Consider the following 12,693-nt stretch of genomic DNA (forward strand, 5'->3'; position numbering starts at 1 on the left):
CTCTTAATTGAAGATACAGAGGAGATATTGGTTACCTACAAATAACAAAATTTCCCCATGTTTTTAAAATTTGGTTTCAGTGGATCAATAACTCAGGCACAACCTGACTGGATTCTTCACTTCTCAGCTGCTTCCGTTGTTATTCACAGGGTTACAACTTGCTGATTTGTGGCCTCGATCTAAAAGTTACTCGTGAAGAATTCATGAGTGAATTCTCTCAGCTACTGTTGACAGTATGCAATTTCTTGCAGTTTGGTAGAATGGAAAAACTTGATTACCACCATGTTGTTGTGAAAGGTCCCTGGTCCCTTGCTACATAGATTCCCCCCATGTGGATACCAGTTTCATCAAAGTACGAAGGCTGAAAAGCCAACAAAGGCTGCTAGCAAGACAGACATTAAATTCTTATTTAACCTAATTACAGAAGTGGCAACTTCACTATATTCAATTAGTTGGAAACCAGTTCCATGCAGTAAAAGGATCACACACGCTTTGACTAATGTGGGGTAAAGATCACAAGGGACTAACTTTAAGACTGTTCCAATGGATTGTAATGCTAAGTCAGTGAATACTGGTGACAATTTTTAATAGCATTCTCGAAAGGCATCTCATAGAAGTGGCAAGTGAACAAATTTGAAAGGAAGTAAAGGTGTCTGATATATGAATATCTGTGGGGACCATTTCAGGCAGGGAAAAAAAATGTTGCCATGAAAACCAAAAAGAAACAAAGCAATCAATCAGCAGCAACAAAAACAAAAACTAAGGAGGCCAGTCAAGTGTACTGAGGAGGGTAGGCAGAGGAAGAAAGACATACTCAAGTACTGTTATGTGGTCTCAACAGGTAAAATTTAGGAGTGTGTGTGTGTGTGTGCATACAGAAACAATTAGTGAAAAAAGAGGTCATGTATTTGAAGGAGAGCAAGGCGGGTTATATGGGGATTTAGAGGGAGCAAAGCAGAGGGGGAAATGTTGTAATTATATTATAATCTAAAAAATAAAATAAAATAAAATAAAATAAAACCTAGTGGCATACTCAGAGACAGAGGAAGGTGGAGACCATGCAGGACCACGGGAGGCATCACAAAGACCACAACTTTTGTTCTGCATAAAGGACCATGTTGCAAGGCACAGAGTATGAGTAGAATTTTTCACACGTTTCTCAATGATCCTTTGAGCTGACCACTTGAAATTTAGCTGGAAGAGCACACAGCAACATGCATGGAGATAAAGGAGGGACAGTGTAGAGAATGAGAGGTGGAATTTGTTTTGAAGGGGAGCCCACAGGACCTTGCAGTGACTTGGGATGAAAATGAAGACCAGGAGACTTTGGATGGAATAATAGTGACCGGGCTGTTACCTGCAAGATTAGGAACTCTGGAGATGGAGTGATTTTAGAACTGAAGGTTAAGAGGTCGGGCCTGGAGATGATGAGCTTGAAAGCTGGCTGGAGAGCCCCATGCCACCTTGGGCGTGAACTTGGCTGATGGTCCCACAGTCCCCTGAGGACTTTCCATGCCACAGGCACCCTAGCACACCCAGGATCTTGGGATCACTGGTGAGTGGAACGAAACATCTGTTCCAACACAGCTGGGAGTGGCCTGTGGGAGCAGGAACAGGGACACAGGAAACCCTCCAGACCAGCATCTGGGGTTCATTCCGCTTTGTGCCAGCCCCATGCCACCTTGGATGCAAACTTGCTGAACAGTCTCATGGTCCCCAGAGGACTCTCAAGCTGCAAGTGTCCTAGCATGCCCGAGATCTTAGGATCACTGAGGAGAGTAGGCCTCCAGAGTAGACTCTGACCCCAGGTCTCAGGTGAGAGTGCCATCTTGTATCCCGGGTCTCTCAGAGACCAGTTCGAGCAAGAGAGCACAAGGGCCACAGAAGCAACAGAGCTTATTGGACAGGGTCCTTTCTGGCCTTCATCCTCAGTCAGGAGGCAGAGCTGAGACCCAGACTTCTGGGCATCTTCCCTACCAGAGGAGAGCTTACCTACAGAGAGAGCTCTAACCACTGGTACTCAGTAGAGAGTTGGACTCCCAGGATTGCTGACAGAGGCTAACAGAATCACAGGAGGAACAAGCTCCAGCCAGAGCCAGCTAGAACATCTAACACCAGAGATTTCCAGATGGCAAAAGGCAAATGTAAGAATCTTACTAACAGAAACCAAGAAAATTCGGCATCATCAGAACCCAGTACACCCACCACAGTGAGTCCTGGATACCCCAACACACACGAAACGCAAGATTCAGGTTTAAAATCATATCTCATGATGCTGGTAGAGGATTTTAAGAAGGGAATTAATAACTCACTTAAAGAAATACAGGAGAACACTGATAAACAGGTAGAAGACCTTGAAGAGGAAGCACAAAATCCCTCAAGGAATTACAGGAAAACTCAACCAAACAGGTGATGGAATTGAACAAAACCATATAGGAACTAAGAATGGAAATAGAAACAATAAAGAAAACCTAAAGGGAGAAAACTCCAGAGATAGAAATCCTAGGGAAGAAATCAGGAACCATAGATGTGAACATCAGCAACAGAATACAAGAGATGGAAGAGAGAATCTCAGTTCCATAGGGAACATGGACACAATAATCAAAGAAAATGAAAAATGAAAAAAGATCCTAACTCAAAACATCCAGAAAATCCAGGACACAATGAGAAGTACAAACCTTAGGGTAATAGGAGTAGATGAGAATGAAGATTTTCAACTTAAAGGACTAGTATATATCTTCAACAAAAGTATAGAAGAAAACATCCCATACCTAAAGAAAAGGATGCCCATGAACATTCAAGAAGCCTACAGAACTCCAAATAGACTAGACCAAAAAAGAAATTCCTCCTGACACATAATAATCAGAACAACAAAGGCACTAAATAAATATAGAATATTAAAAGAAGTAAGAGAAAAAGTAACATATAAAGGCATACCTATTAGAATTACACCAGACTTCTCACCAGAGATTATGAAAGCCAGAATATCCTGGACAGATGTTATAACAGACCCTAAGAGAGAACAACTGCCATCCCAGGCTACTATACCCAGCAAAACTCTCAATTACCATTGATGGAGAAATCAAAGTATTCCATGACAAAACCAAATTCACACAATCTCTTTCCATGAATCCAGCCCTTCAAGGATAATAAAGGGAAAACTCCAACACAAGGACAGAAATTACACCCTAGAAAAAAGCAAGAAAGTAATCCTTCAACAAACCTAAAAGAAGATAGCCACAAGAACAGAATCTCAACTCTAACAACAAAAGTAACAGGAAGCAACAATGGCTTTTCCTTAATATCTCTTAATATCAATGGACTCAATTCCCCAATAAAAACTCATAGACTAACAGACTGGCTACATAAACAGGACCCAACATTTTGCTGCATACAGGAAACCCACCTCAGGGACAAAGACAGGAACTACCTCAGAGTAAAAGGCTGGAAAACAATTTTCCACGCAAATCATCTGAAGAAACAAGCTGGAGTAGCCATTCTTATATTGAATAAAATTGACTTCTAATCAAAAGTTATCAAAAAAGACAAGGAGGGGCACTTCATACACATCAAAGGTAAAATCTTCCAAGATAAACTCTTAGTTCTGAATATATATGCTCCAAATGCAAGGGCAGCCACATTGATTAAAGAAACTTTAGTAAAGCTCACAGCACACATTGCACCTCACACAATAATAGTGGGAGACTTTAACACCCCACTCTCACCAATTGACAGATCCTGGAAACAGAAACTAAACAGAGACACATGGACACTAACAGAAGTTATGAAACAAATGGGTTTAACAGATATCTACAGAACATTTTATCCTAAAACAAAAGGATATACCTTCTTCTCAGCACCTCATGGTACCTCCTCCAAAACTGACCATATAATTGGTCACAAAACAGGCCTCAACAGATACAAAAATATTGAAATTATCCCATGCATCCTATCAGATCACCACGGAATAAGGTTGATCTTCAATAACAGCATAAATAATAGAAAGCCAACATTCACGTGGAAACTGAACACTCTACTCAATGATACCTTGGTCAAGGAAGAAATAAAGAAAGAAATTAAAACCTTTTTAGAGTTTAATGAAAATGAAGCCACAACATACCCAAACTTATGGGACACAATGAAAGCAGTACTAAGAGGAAAACTCATAGCCCTGAGTGCCTCCAAAAAGAAACTAGAGAGAGCATACACTAGCAGTCTGACAGTACACCTAGAAGCTCTAGAACAAAAGGAAGCAAATTCACCCAAGAGGAGTAGACCGCAGGAAATAATCAAACTCAGGGCTGAACTCAACCAAGTGGAAACAATAAGAACTATTCAAACAATCAACCAAACCAGGAGCTGGTTTTTTTTTTTGTTTTTTTTGTTTTTTTTTTTTTTTTGAGAAAATCAACAAGATAGATAAACCCTTAGCCAGACTAACTAGACGGCAAAAGGACAGTATCCTAATTAAAAAATCAGAAATGAAAGGGAGGCATAACAACAGAAACTGAGGAAATCCAAAACACAGTCAGATCCTTCTACCAAAAGCTATACTCAACAAAACTGGAAAACCTGGATGAAATGGACAAATTTCTGGACAGATATTAGGTACCAGTGTTAAATCAGGATCAAATTAACTATCTAAACAGTTCCATATCCCCTAAAGAAATAGAAGCAGTCATTAATAGACTCCCATCCAAAAAAAAAAAAAAAAAGCCCAGGACCAGATGAGTAAAGTGCAGAGTTCTATCAGACCTTCAAAGAAAAGCTAATTCCAATTCTCCTCAAACTATTTCACAAAATATAAACAGAAGGTACTCTAACCAATTCATTCTATGAAGCCACATTTACTCTGATACCTAAACCACAGAAAGACCCAACAAAGAAATAGAACTTCAGACCAATTTCCCTTATGAATATCGATGCAAAAATACTTAATAAAATTCTCACTAACCAAATCCAAGAACACATCAAACTCATCATGATCATGTAGGCTTCATCCCAGGTATGCAGGGATTGTTTAATATACAGAAATCCATCAATGTAATCCACTATATAAATAAACTCAAAGACAAAGACCACATGATCATCTCATTAGATGCTGAGAAAGCATTTGACAAAATCCAACACCAATTCATGATAAAAAGTATTGGAAATATCAGGAATTCAAGTACCATACCTAAACATAATAAAAAGCAATATACAGCAAACCAGTAACCAAAAGGGAGAGAAACTTGAAACAATCCCACTAAAATCATGGACTAGACAAAGCTGCCTACTTTCTCACTACCTATTCAATATAGTACTTGAAGTCCTAGGCAGAGCAATTAGACAACGAAAGGAGATCAGGGGGATAAAAACTGGAAAGGAAGAAGTCAAAATATCACTATTTGCAGATGATATGATAGTATATATATAAGTGACCCCAAAAACTGTACCACACAACTCCTAAACCTGATAAACAGCTTCAATGCAGTACCTGGATATAAAATTACCTCAAACAAATCAGTGGCCTTTCTTTACACAAAGGATAAACAGGCTGAGAATGAAATTAGGGAAACAACACCCTTTACAATAGTCACAAATAATAAAAAGTACCTTGGTGTGACTCTAACTAAGGAAGTGAAAGATCTGTATGACAAGACCTTCAACTCTCTGAAGAAAGAAGTTGAATAAGATCTCAGAAGATGGGAAGATCTCCCATGCTCATGGATTGGCAGGATTAATTTACTAAAAATGTCTATCCTGACGAAAGCAATCTACAAATTCAATGCAATCCCCACCAAAATCCCAACTCAATTCTTCACCGAGTTAGAAAGGGCAATTTGCAAATTCATCTAGAATAACAAAAAACCTAGGATTGCAAAAACCATCCTCAACAATAAAAGAACCTCTGGTGGAATCACCATGCCTGACCTCAACCTGTACTACAGAGCAATTGTGATAAAAACTGCATGGTACTGGTACAGCGACAGACAGGTAGATCAATAGAATAGAATTGAAGACCCAGAAATGAACCCACACACTTATGGTCACTTGATCTTTGACAAGGGAGCTAAAACCACCCAGTGGAAAAAAGACAGCACTTTCAACAAATGGTGCTGACAAAACTGGCGGTTGTCATGTAGAATGCAAATTGATCTATTCCTATCTCCTTGCACAAAGCTCAAGTCTAATTAGATCAAGGAACTCCACATAAAACCAGAGACACTAAAACTTATAGAGGAGAAACTGGGGAAAAGCCTTGAAGATATGGGCACAAGGGAAAAATTCCTGAACAGAACAGCAATGGGTTGTGCTGTAAGATCAAGAATCGACAAATGGGACCTCATAAAATTGCAAAGCTTCTGTAAGGCAAAAGACACTGCCAATAAGACAAAAAGGCCACCAACAGATTGGGAAAGGATTTTTACCAATCCTAAATCTGATAATATCCAATATATAAAAAGAACTCAAGAAGCTAGACTCCAGAAAACCAAATAACCCTATTAAAAAATGGAGTGCAGAGCTGAACAAAGAATTCTTAACTGAGGAATACCGAATGACTGAGAAGGGCCTGAAAAAATGTTCAATATCCTTAATCATCAGGAAAATGCAAATCAAAACAACACTGAGATTCCACCTCACACCAGTCAAAATGGCTAAGATCAAAAAATTTATGTGACAGGAAATACTGGCGAGGATGTGGAGAAAGAGGAACACTCCTCCATTGCTGGTGGGATTGCAAGCTGGTACAACCACTTTGGCAATCAGTTTGGCAGTTTCTCAGAAAATTGGACATAGTACTACCCAAAGATCCAGCAAAACCTCTCCTAGGCATATACCCAGAAGATGTTCCAACTTGTAATAAGGACACATGCTCCACTATGTTCATAGCAGCCTTATTTGTAATAGCCAGAAACTGTAAAGAAACCAGATGTCCCTCAACAGAAGAATGGATTCAGAAAATGTGGTACATTTACACAATGAATTTATGTAATTCTTAGGCAAATGGATGGATCTGGAGGATATCATCCTGAGTGAGATAACCCAATCACAAAAGAACACACATGATATTCACTCACTGATAAGTAGATATAAGCCCAGAAACTTAGAATACCCAAGATACAACTTGCAAAATACATGAAACTCAAGAAGAAGGAAGACCAAAGTGTGGATACTTCATTCCTTCTTAGAATGGGGAATGAAATACCCATAGAAGGAATTACAGAGACAAAGTTCATAGCAGAACCTGAAGGAAAGACCATCCAGAGACTGCCCCATTTGGAGATCCACCCCATAAACAACCTCCAAACCCAGTCACTAGGCAGATGCCAACAAGAGCCTGCTGACAGGAGCCTGATATAACTGTCTCCTGGGAGGCTCTGCCAGTGCCTGGCAAATACAGAAGTGGATGCTCTCATTCATCTATTGAATGGAACACAGGGCCCCTAATGAAGGAGCTAGAGAAAGTACCCAAGGAGCTAAATGGGTCTGCAACCCTATAGGAGGAACAACAATATGAACTAACCAGTACCCCCCAGAGCTATGTCTCTAGTTGCATATGTAGCAGAGGATGGCCTAGTCGGTCATCAATGGGAGGAGAGGTCCTAGGTCCTGTGAAGGCTCTATGCCCCAGTATAGGGGAATGCCAGGACCAGGAATGGGAATGAGTGGGTTGGGGAGCACGGGAAGAGGGGTGGGGGTAGGAGGTATGGGATTTTCATAGGGAAAACTAGGAAAGGGAGTAACATTTGAAATGTAAATAAAGAAAATATCTAATAAAAAAAATAAAAAATAAAAAATAAAGTTATTATTCTACAAATGGGCAAAAAGATGTAATCCAATACATCATAGATTTTTTAAATGAAAATGAATGATACAAACTGTATTTTTCCCCTCAAGTGTAATTTATATCATTGGAATATTTTACCCAATCTTATATGTATGGGCATATGTGTATACTGATGCATTTATAGATGATTTATTTTATGAAAGTGATGTTTTAACTTCTATTTAGTGTCAACTATAGAATGTTGATATTTAAAATAAACATGCTGTGAGAGCATTTCGTGTCAAAGAAAGAAAGAAAGAAAGAGAGAGAGAGAGAGAGAGAGAGAGAGAGAGAGAAAGAAAGAAAGAAAGAAAGAAAGAAAGAAAGAAAGAAAGAAAAAGGAAGAAAGGAAAGAAAGGAAAGAAAGGAAAGAAAGGAAGAAAGGAAGAAAGGAAGAAAGGAAGAAAGGAAGAAAGAAAGAAAGAAAGAAAGAAAGAAAGAAAGAAAGAAAGAAAGAAAGAAATAGGTATTTAGCATATGGGCAGTACATGGCTATAGGATTGAAGAAACATGCTTCTTGAAGTTAAACAGATTCTGTTCTTGTGTATCCTGTTACTTCATGGAAATACCATTCAGTAAATGGCAGCAAAAATTATAATGGGCAAAATATCTCCCTTATAGATTGATGGAGTTAGGGATTTTTTTTTCATTCAATCCTAAAACACTAATCCATATCCACACTTCAGCATATGAAAAAAAAAAAAAAAACTATGTTGTCTCCATACACGTTCTCACCAGGCTCAACTCCATGTAGTTTCTAAGACCAGACAAGATTGGACACACTCATGGTAGCATGACCATAGAGAACAGGGGATTGTGGGGAGGCCAGCCCTAATATATAGAGCTGTAGCACAGCTCGTACTTCTGTGGCTTACAGGATGTTGTTGGAGAGGGAGCTGAAACACTGTAACAGCCAGAATACCAGGAGGTCTGTCACGTTTCAATAGGTATGCTAATGTGGAAGGGAAAATAAAAGAGGGTCCACCCCTAGACAAAGAGCTACAGGTATCTAATAATGAATGCTGAGAGTGGGAGAATCTGCCTCTCCGAGTGATGAGTTCCCTGATTGGCTATCTAATACAAAGTGGTCAGCCCTGAAACCATATAAACACAAACAACATAAATGGAAACAAAGGTCTTATTTATTCATTTGTCCATATATGTAACGATCAAAATCAAAAGAAAAGAGGGTTATCAATTTGTGAGTGGGGAAAGGAGGTAACATGGAAGAAGCTGGATAAAGGAGAGTTAATAGGAGAGATGATGTAATTATATTTTAATTAAAATGTAAATATATATTGAAACAAAAACAATGTTCTGTTTATAAAAATAATTATTTAATGAGAATAAAAAATAGTGTCCAAAAAGTATGTGTAGATTTATAATGCACATTTGCAATGAAACCATAACTGGCCAGCATACCTTTGGCTCCTGATTCATGTCACTAGGTGTTTTTCTTGTGACCATCTGAGATCAAATGACTGGACTGTGAGGCATATTTGTTGGTAGTATAATTTGAAACACGGTACCTCCCAAATCCCATTACTGGAGGAGGAGACCCTGGGTGAGCACAGAGCCTCAAAGCCTTCCATACCAGCTGTTCCCAGATTTCCCCAGCCTCTACAACTGCCACCTGTGTGATAGAGGACCTTAGACATGCAGTATTCTGAGAGCAGATTTCCAGTAGGAACCAGTTTAGAAGCAGGTCAAAGGCAAAGCGCCTGGAAATGTTTGGGAAATAAATGTAAAGAATGGAAGGCTCATTTTGCTAAATGTGTGTTCAAATCAGCACAGAAGTTACCCCAATGTTTCCACTTGCCTCTCTCTCTTCCCCGCCCCACTTCCTCTTCTAGTAACATTTGAGGGCTGTTAGGAGTTTAAAAAGCACTGGAAGGTGAGTTAACTCTCCTTAGTTTATAATGCAGTGTTAGAATGAAATTGATTACCAGCCTTGCCATGCACTGCTTTTATAAAACAAAGCACGCGTAATTTCAAAGCAGCATAAGGGTTGTAGTTAGCTCTAAGGGAGCTAAGTTTATGAGGTCACTAGCCTGAGATGATTTCATGGTTGTTCCGGATTAGCCTTTACAAAGAGCTATGCCTCCTAGCGGTGCTAACTCAGTGTAGGCGTTGTCTTGTATTCCATATTCTGTTGCATTTTTGTGTATCCAGATTAAATTTTTAGAATATTAATTATACCAATTATTAATTTAAAATTTTAGAAATATAGAATACATCTTACTTGTGTGCTACTTAAATTGATTTTTAAACATTATTTGTATAGAGGGGTCTTTAAATTATGAGTACTAAAATGACAATTGCTGGTGTATTGTAAACATTGACATTTTAGCTCAAATGTTACATCATTCTTCAAGTCCCTTTTAGGGAAGGTTATCACGTTATTGTTTTATTATCTCTCAGTTTTAGGAGAAGGATTTAAAGTAAAAAAACAAAAACAAAAACAAAACAGCAATTTCTGGCAATCATATAATAGATACCAAAAAAGTCCTTTGTTATAGAATTTGAAGAAACTAAATTATCTTGGGGGGATGTCACGAGTTCACAGCTAACCATTACCTTTACAGGTGTCTGGTTCTACAACTGGCAAACACTTGTCTAAAAACAGGATAATCACCTGGGGCACATGGTCTTTTCTTTGAGACCTAATTCACTGAAATCAATTCATGGTACTTCACACACCTGTGTCAAATTTGAAGCTCTGAACTCGTTTTGCAATGGCTAACTCCACAAGGACAGAGATGATGCCCGACTGGGCTCCCTCACATCCCTGTGGCTCTGCCCTGCCTGTGCCCTGCATATCTTGTTGATTTGTTTCTCCTATAACGGGGTGGGTCTCTCCTTGACAACTGGGGACCACATTTAGCCAAGCAGCTGTCCGCTGGCATCTGAAGCGTGCAGTGTTCAGGTCTGGCAACATCTCAAAGGATTTATTATTACCATCCTATGATTTCATTTAGTAGTATTATTGTCTCTCCTATGAAATTCCAACACTGAGCCTGCCACAAACCATCAAGAGACTGCAGGACGTGTGACAGTCTGCTCTCTGCATTTCCAAACAGCTGTCGCTCCTTCTCCCCGTCCAGTTTCCACTTACTACTGAAGAGCTTGAAGAGGTGACTATATCCTCCTCAGTGTTCTCTTTATGGCCACTGCTTCTCAGTGGTGACCTTGGGAAGGGGAATGTCCTTCAGAACAGCTTTATTCAACAATCATGAGAGTTAGGAATCAAGAGACGCTGGTTCTGTGGCCATGGGAAAATCCCTTCTGGTCATTGTTTCCTCATACACTGAAGAAATAATGTTTCTTTATGAGTGGAAATGTTTTGAGATCCTTAAGACTGGCTCTCCATTTACCCTATCACCTGGCTTTCCCTAGGGAAAGAGCTCTCATTAGGAACATCTCAGGAAGAACCTAGACTAGGACTTCACATCTTCACTCCAGAACCTGCATCATTAAAAGAAAAATTAAGAGATAAATGCCTTATTTATATAAGACAGTAAGATGGTTCTTCAACTGAAAATGACAGGGTCTCTGCCCTAAAATCTATTGAGATTTATAAAAATTTAAAAATTAAAAATTAAAAAAAGCTGACAATTGATCAGGAGGCCTAAGACTAGCTCTCCCTCCCGAGTGAGTTCTGTACATTCAGCAAGTCTCTTGCTGCTGAAGTGGCTTTCATGTCTCATCTCCCAAATTTCAGTACCCACATTCCTCTGACGTATCCGCCTCCAACAGGCCTGGAGGCTCACTTTTAGCTTCAAGCCTTAAATGTAGCCCTACATAAAGACGACATGTTGTCAAGTAAATATCAGCTTCATCTATTGACGTGGAGTAAAGATCAGAAGAACTAATGGGTGGACGTGTTAGAAAGAGATTTTAGGCCTATGGGGATTACATGTTGTAGTAAAGTTGTAGATTGACCTGACTTAACCTTTAAGCACTGATTGGGAGCTTGATGTGTGCCATACTCCATGCTAGAAACAAAACGGAAAAGAGAGCAATCAAAATCAGCATAAAATTGCCCTTTAGGAATTCTCAGTATTGCGCATTCCAGACATACTGAAAACTATAAAGTGGCTGGGTGGTAGTGGTGCATGCCTTTTATCCCAGCACTTAAAAGACAGAGGTAGGTGGATCTTTGAGTTTGAGAACAGTCTGGTGTACAGAATGAGTTCCAGGATAGTCAAGGCTAGACAGACAAACCCTATCTCACAAATCCAAATATACATATGTATATGTATGTATATGTGTATATATGTGTGTGTGTTTATATTATAGTATAATATATTATTTCATCATATAACATATACAATGCATACATATTTTCATAGGTATATCATATAAAATTGCCTGCTTTCTAGGAACTCTTAAAGACTTGGCATCTCCTACCATAAGCCTGTGTCCCTAGAATGGCTACCTTGTCAGCACTTCCTGTCTCTGTGCCTTTGCCGGAGGTTTTCTCCATGTAACAGAGCTCTTCATAGCTCTATCCATGTGTGGAAGCCTGCTCTGTCTATCCTCACCCAACTGAAACCACTGTCATCCATGAAGCTCTTACCACCTGGATCTCAAACCCAGCTTTGGGTTCCAGTAGAACTTACCCTGGATCATCAGTCTAAAATCATGTTCTATTACATATATTTCCCTAGATGCAGGTTCCAGCCCCAAAAGTATCAGGATGTCTCTCATGAGTATGGAATAGTTCTTCCCAATTCTGGTGTCTAATAAGGTGTACTACAGTCTGGCAAGCACTCACCAAGTACATGCTGTTGAGCGTCTACTGCCCAAGCTACTCATATTTTTCAAAATAAGTATCTACCCATCAGACAAATATGCAAAGTGAGTTTCAGATGAGCTAA

The sequence above is a fragment of the Mus musculus genome, chromosome 1 (genome assembly GCF_000001635.26).
Source record: "Mus musculus strain C57BL/6J chromosome 1, GRCm38.p6 C57BL/6J".
NCBI classification, from domain to species: domain Eukaryota; kingdom Metazoa; phylum Chordata; class Mammalia; order Rodentia; family Muridae; genus Mus; species Mus musculus.